The sequence below is a fragment of the Cuculus canorus genome, chromosome 13 (assembly GCF_017976375.1).
Source record: "Cuculus canorus isolate bCucCan1 chromosome 13, bCucCan1.pri, whole genome shotgun sequence".
Taxonomy (NCBI): domain Eukaryota; kingdom Metazoa; phylum Chordata; class Aves; order Cuculiformes; family Cuculidae; genus Cuculus; species Cuculus canorus.
Window position 1 is genome coordinate 6,746,410 of NC_071413.1, and position 7,246 is coordinate 6,753,655.

Consider the following 7,246-nt stretch of genomic DNA (forward strand, 5'->3'; position numbering starts at 1 on the left):
TGGTGAAGGCCTTTCTCAGGGATTGAGGGACAGTTGTATTTTTGGGGTTTTTGGGGGGTGGGAAGAGTTGGTTTGGTTTTTTTTAGAATAGATCTGTTCAAGCAAGCTGCATTTATTTGGGTTTCCCTGGTTTTATGCCTTCATGGGTTGATCTTTCCCTCCATCCCTGTTGGAGGTGAGCTGCGTTGTTACCATACTTTTAACGCACAAGTTGAAGAGTGCGGTTTTGCTCCTGAAGCGCATAGCTGCGTTAGGTGTGGCTGAGATAAAGGTCCAGGGTTAGGAGTTCAATCTTCGCCAAGTGATTCTTCCTTCTCTGAAATCTCACTGTCGCTCCTAAGGTTCATTTTCAACCTTCGGATGAATTTTAGACTTGCTTGTTTGCGTGTGGTACCGATGCCTTCACAGCTTGGCCTCCTCCAGGCTGGAGAGGGCAGGCAGGCACCTTGCACCCCAGCTTGAAGGGGTTTGATATCTGGTCCCAAACAAAGGTTTGCGTGATTCGTTTTTTTCTCCCTCTCATTGGTTTCCAAACCTGGAAAAACAGAACCACCGCATACCGTGGACGCCACATATTCCTCAAGCCAGTGAGCGCAGTCTAAACAGACAGCTTTCCATCTCAGACACCTACATGGGAGAGGAGAGGATGAACCCCCACAGGCTTCTACCCCCTGCCCTTCTCCACAAGAAAAACTTGATTTTCCCCTGCATATATTGTCCCAAGAGATGGCAAAAAATGTGGTCCCTTTGTATAAGCTTCACTCGTATTTGCGGGATCGGTTGGGCTCTGTTAGGAAGCGAGGAGAAATAAGCTTGCTCAGAAACGCTCTTGGAGCCCTGTAAGAGAAGATGAGACATAGGCTTGCTCAGAAATGTGGTATTTGCTCACGTAATGGCCCAGATCTGCCCATGTTCAGCTGCTGTGGCTCAGTTCTGTATCTCTGCTCCTCGTCACCCACTTCCCAATCTGCAGGGGATAAAACAACACAGTTTTCTTTGGGTTTCTGGCATTTCTGCAATAGGAAAGTGTTTCTCATTGCAGCTGCCCCGTGCAGGCCCATGAGTTTTCTACAGGGCTGAAATTTTGGAGCATGATGAGAAGCAGAGCTTGATGTCTCCAGCTGGATTTGGCCCAAGGCATTCCCCTAGCTCAGAGGACCTGTGGGTCCCCAGATGTGCTGCACCCACAGCCGCATGCTGCCAGAGCGAGAATTTGAATGGTGAGGTGCGTTGGCAGCCTCAATGCATTCCTCTGCTCCTCCGTGGGTGCTTTCTCCCATCCTTGCAGGGCCAAGTGGAGCTGGAGCTCTGCATCCATCCTTGCAGGGCCACATGGAGCTGGAGCTCTGCATCCATCCTTGCAGGGCCACATGGAGCTGGAGCTCTGCATCCATCCTTGCAGCGCCAAGCGGAGCTGGAGCTCTACATCCATCCTTGCAGGGACACATGGAGCTGGAGCTCTGCATCCATCCTTGCAGGGCCAAGCGGAGCTGGAGCTCTGCATCCATCCTTGCAGGGCCACATGGAGCTGGAGCTCTGCATCCATCCTTGCAGAGCCAAGTGGAGCTTGAGCACCCATCATAGTCACCTGCCCCTGGTCTTGTGTCTCTGGGGATGCTTGTGGAGGCACATGGTCCTGCGTGGTGGCACAGTTTGGGCGAGCACGGGATCATGCAGGGATCCCAGAGCAGGAACGTGCACTGGAGCCCCTGAAAAGGGAGATGTGGGAGCGGGTTCCTGTTGCGGGGGGCACACAGGCATTTGGGGGAGCCCATCGGGGCAATCTACGATCATTTTGGGGACGAGGTTGGCATCTGGGCAGGGATGCGGTCGAGGCACCTCTGGGAAGGGGGATGCCGGAGGGATCCCCGCCGGGCAGTGGGGTCCAGAGGGGGGGAAGGGGGGTCAGGTTGGGGGGGGCGGGCAGCACCGTTCCCTTGGTGGCAGCGCCACCTGGTGTCGATGTTCCCGCCCAGCCGCCGTTTTCCCCAAATAGGGATTAAAACCGGGCCGGTCCCGGCGGTTTGTGACCTTTTCTCTGTGAGGTGAGTGTTAAAAGTTTGCTTTCTTTTACTCTCATCCCTCCGGCATCCTCCCCTGAGCTCCAAAGGTGAGCATCCCTTTATTGCATCTTCAGATTTAGCATCGCAGTTTTGGTGATTGAATACGTCAGGTGAAACTCATTCACGGGTTGCTTCTGGATCAGGTTTGTTCCATGCCCAGGTGGGACAGATGAGGATTCGTGGCGTGGGGGAGGTACCATAAAGCAGCCAATAAATACAGCCACTCAGCACATGATGCCCCGTGGTAACCCAGACTAGCAGAAAGCTGGGCAACTTGGAGACTAAACTGGTAGGAATGGACACCTTGACTCTTAAACAGGTATTTGGAAGGCCAAGTTCTGAGTCTGCTACAAACTTCTCAGCAGCTAAAGGCTCAGATCCAGCAGATTAATTGGCTGCCTTGATTACTGCCTCAAAACCGAGACATTTAGGATTTGGCTACCACAGGGGATTTGAGCCGCAGTTCTTGTCACTCTTGAAAAGGTCACTTTGGCTTCTGTGGCACTAAAACGCTTTTGGAGGACCACACCCGATCATTTGTTCCCTTTCCATGCATATTCACAAGCACGACTGCTGCCTGACACCAGTCTCTGCGGGAAAGAACAGTGCTGGGGCACTCCTGTGGGCTCCGCGTTTGTGCATCCCTGCCAAGAAATATTTGCGACTGGTGGTCATCCTCAGGAATGTAATACCTGATGCAGGTGAGTGCGTGCCCAGTTTAAAGAGCCCCCTGGTGAGGAGCAGGAGATGCCCTGAGTTTTTTCAGCGACTCTGCAATCATGAGCTGATGTTATTTGTAGAAACAATTATCAGTTTGGCTCAGCAAGTGAAGAAAGTCATGCAGGTCATTTGTCTTTTTAAATACCTTTCACTGGTGGTATTCGTCTTGCCCAGTAAGAAACTAAGATCAGAATATTATTAAGAAAAGAACAGAAGGCACAAACCTACTGTTATCGACCTTTTGGGTTGGACATCTGTCTATCTGCACAGGCTTTTTTAGACTCATTGAAACCAATTCCCATTCTGACAGGTTGCTCTGATCCATCAGACTCCTGATAAATGTTTTAAACCCAATCTTAAAATAAGCTAAATATTTGCAAGGGAAATGTAGATTCTTCAGAAAAAAAAAAAAACCAAAAACAAACCACTGAGGTGGATTGCTGTGTTGTAAACACAATTTCTTCTTTTCAGACCCCTCATTTAGGTTCTCTGAGTGATCCCAAGAAGCCTGCAGGTTGCTGGAACAAGCATTGGAGAGTAAACAACAATTCTAGAGGTCAAATCACCTCTGCCTCGTCATGGAAAGAGATGCAGGGACACTGGCATGGCCACTTATTTCGGTAGTTCTTATCCTGGTAAATACATGAGCCTGAACATAAGCGTTTCTTTATTTAAAGCAGCAGGAGCTGAAAGCCTCAGAAACGGTACAGAAAGTGCAGTTCCGTGGCTCGGCTCAGCTTCAGGCTAATTACTGAAAAAATAAGCAAACACACCTGGGAAAGCAAGATGACAGGACCTGGAAAGTTTTGCAGGGACTTACAGTACCAAGAGTTCACTTGGAGCAGAACTTGCTTCAGCAATTGTGTTCCTCTGTGGTGGTGAAGGAAAGCCACTGCAGAGCAGCTACCCGAGTAATTGCCTCCTTCAGAGGGATGGAAACGCCACGCTTCAGGGTCTGAGCAGCGCAGGTGCCTGGAAACACTCTGAAAACTCGATATCCCTCTGGAAAAATGTAAGTATAACTCTTGTCTGAACAATTATTCACTCAAAAGTACTAAGGAGTGGCAGCAATGGATACACTAAGAAACGTAGAAGTTTTTGCAGCATTTCATCAATGTTTCCCTTCTTCCTTATGCCTTAAAGAAAGAAAATCACCCTGGTTTAGCTCCACGTGTTCCTGCATGGGATAGGTGGACCGTAACACACTTATGTGACTTGCTAGATCTCTGGAGGAGGCACATCTCGGGGAAAGTAACTCGACTTCTCTCTCACGTCTTTTTTCGCAGGGCAAGAGCTGCGGTTTATATCCCTGGACTGGAAAGGGACTTGTGTTGGGTAACTTGACCGAACAGCTCTACCAGAGCAGGAGGACCTGCCGGATTGCACACATCCCAGCACAGCAGGGCTGGCTGGCGGCTCTGGCTGGTGTGGGGGCAGAGTGACCACGATGCTGCACCTCTCCCTCGTACACGAGGTACGTGCCATGTAGAAAAATCCACAGGCTACCACTCTAGGGTTGGTTTTTTTTCTTTTCTTGAAGTCATGCTTTTGTTGAGGTTCTAGTCTGTTCTCTCCAGCTGTTTTCCAGATTGGTAGGAATTACCAGTCACATCAATCCTATCAGGAGCCATCTCCGCCTCCTTGATTTTCCCATCTGTAAAACATGGATGTTACTGGGGCCACAGTAAAGATTGCCTAGATAGGTCCGTATCCTGAACTCATTTCTCCCAGTGACTTCAGTGGGATGCCCAGCCTAGAACAATGGCAGGATACACGACCCTAAACATTTCTGCAGTGCTTTGAAAGATGAAAAGCAGTGACTTTTATACCTATGTCAGCGTAGAGGCAGGGAAATGCTTCATGATGTTTATAGCAGACATCACGGACATTGCACATGAAAACATGGGAAATGGTGCACTTTTCTTGTAGGGAGATAATCTTTAATAGATGGCAATGAGGAAATAAAAGCATTCATCCACAACAGCCTACTGCACGGAGGGGTATGTTTGCCCGAGTAACATGGCCACAGCCACAGATGTTTCCTCCAGAGCCAGAACTGCTGCATGGGGCTGTGCCTTCTGAGGAACCGGAATGACAGAAATCCCTTTTCCTCCCCCTCCTCAGCTCTTGCTGCAGTCGTGGAGAAAAAGGCAGCCCCAGAGCTAAATTTTTTTCAATGGAAACATTTCCCTATCCCCTAAAAACCATTTGTTTCTCCCTTTGGAGCAGTAGAAGACGATGAAATAACACACACATACACACACACAAAGACATGTCTTGAAGATTGTATTTAACCATCTCTTTTCTGAGATATTTTGTTGGTCTCCAAAGATAATGGGCTAAAGCCTCTGTCCTTAAAGACTGCTTTCTGTGAGGGGATCAAGGGAAATGCTTCATGATGTTTATAGCAGACATCACAGACATTACACATGAAAACATGGGAAATGGTGCACTTTTCTTGTAGGGAGATAATCTTTAATAGATGGGCATGGAGACACTGGAGGGCTGGATGAGGACCTGGCTGTGGGACCTAGGATAGGGCTTTATTCTCTTCCTATCCTGATGTTGAAGATATTTTTTTCCTTTTTCTTTCCATGGAAACAAACGGTCTCCAACTCTTGTCACTCTGAGAAGACTACACAGCAACATGGTTTGTTTACCCGCTGTTGTCTTTGGTGGATTGAAGCTGTGTGGCCTTGTCCTTGTTCCAGGAAATGCATGGACATAGCTGTCTGAAGGAAAACCCTAACGATTGTATAGTTCTCAGCGCTGAGTGGCAGTTAGCCACCTCGCTTTTATTGTTAGCAGATCACAATGTTGCCTCACTGCTCTGTGCCACACACCACGCTGTGACTAATATCATTCAGCAAAAGAAAACCCCCTTCAAAATGACCGTGTTCTCAAGCCTAATGGATTTGGTAGAGGTTCCATTCACCCGATACCGTTTTCTCCCCTCACCTCTCCCACGAGAGGGGCAAAATCACCCTGGGAAACTCACGTCCACGAGCTCACCTAGGGTGGTCTCCGTTGCATCCTACACCCTCCCAGCTGCCATGAGCGCAGACCTGGGTTTGCTCACACCAACCACCCTCGAGAGCTGTTCAGCATCTTTCCCCACTGAACCCTCAAAAAGAGGGGTGTGCAATAGCAACATCCTAACTTGTTTGTGCCATGAAAGGAGCTGGAAAGAATGCACCGAACCACATGACAAGCGAGGACATCAGGCTGCGCAGAGAATAGAAAGACCTCATTTTTAATTGCTTCTGAACAAAGTTGGCTCAGTAAAGTATTTCCCATTGTACTGCTGAACTTTTCTTCTCATCGCACAGCAGTGAAACGCAGCCTCCTCTGCTGCTGCAAGTGATCTAAAATCAAGTCTGTGTTAGGGATCACTTCATTTCCTATTAAAAGCAGACTACCCATCTATCACCACCGCTTCAAACTTTTCTGCAGCGTCCAGGCATGTCCTGGTCATTGTGGATGTTTTTATGACAGTCTTGCTTATATCCTTATAGAAAAAGACCAGGGGTTAAGTGCTTAAAGATACATCCTTCCCATTGTTTCAGTCACAAGTCGTCACAGAAATGCCATTACAGAGGACGGGCTTGAAGCTCAAGGCTTCTGTTGTCCTGGACTGGTGCTTCAGTCAGAGCAATAAAGAGGGGATGTAAGGCCAGTATCCACCTCAACCTACCTGCTAATTGCATTGCCACAACTACAATAGGCACAAAATGAATAATTATTTATTACTTGAGTAAAGGTCCTCATCTTTAAAACCTGTTAATTCAGACTGTAAATTCATCAGGGCATGGACGCTTTGGTTTAATTGTCGGTAGGCTTCCTTTCCTTGAGTTTCATTGAGATCAGAGTCCAAGGATTCACTAAAATATATTGCATTTTGGAGTTTTTTGGATTTTGAGCAAAGTTAGAAGTGGCTCATGTATAACCGATCTCTTCCTGAGCATGCAGAGAGCCTGAAACAATAGATCTAAGAGATGCAGACTGCCCCATTCACTTTTTCTTCAAAATCTGCTGTTTTCTCAAGTAGGAACTTGGTCAGGCCACAAGAAACACTCCACATCATACAGCTAAAGACACCAGAAGGCCATGCAGGCATGTGCCTTGGGCAGTATTGCATTATTTAATTAAATAGCAATTTAACATCTTGCATTGAATGTCTTTTAGCTAAAGATGAGCAACTTCTCAAGCAGCAGTAAGGAACTCATCCTTGTCAATACCTCCCTTGCTGTCCAAGACAGAAATTGCATTGACTTCAGTGTCCAGGCTCAAACTCCTCCTGTGTTGGTACACGAGACATTTCATAAAGCATAAGCTATATCCTCCCTCCTCTCACAGGTAAGCTTATCAACTTTGCTGCAAGTCATGCCGCTTTTCTTTTTTTTTCAGAATGTAAGTATTCAGGTCCTTGTTTTCCCTGTGCCGATCCTATAGCAACCCAAAGG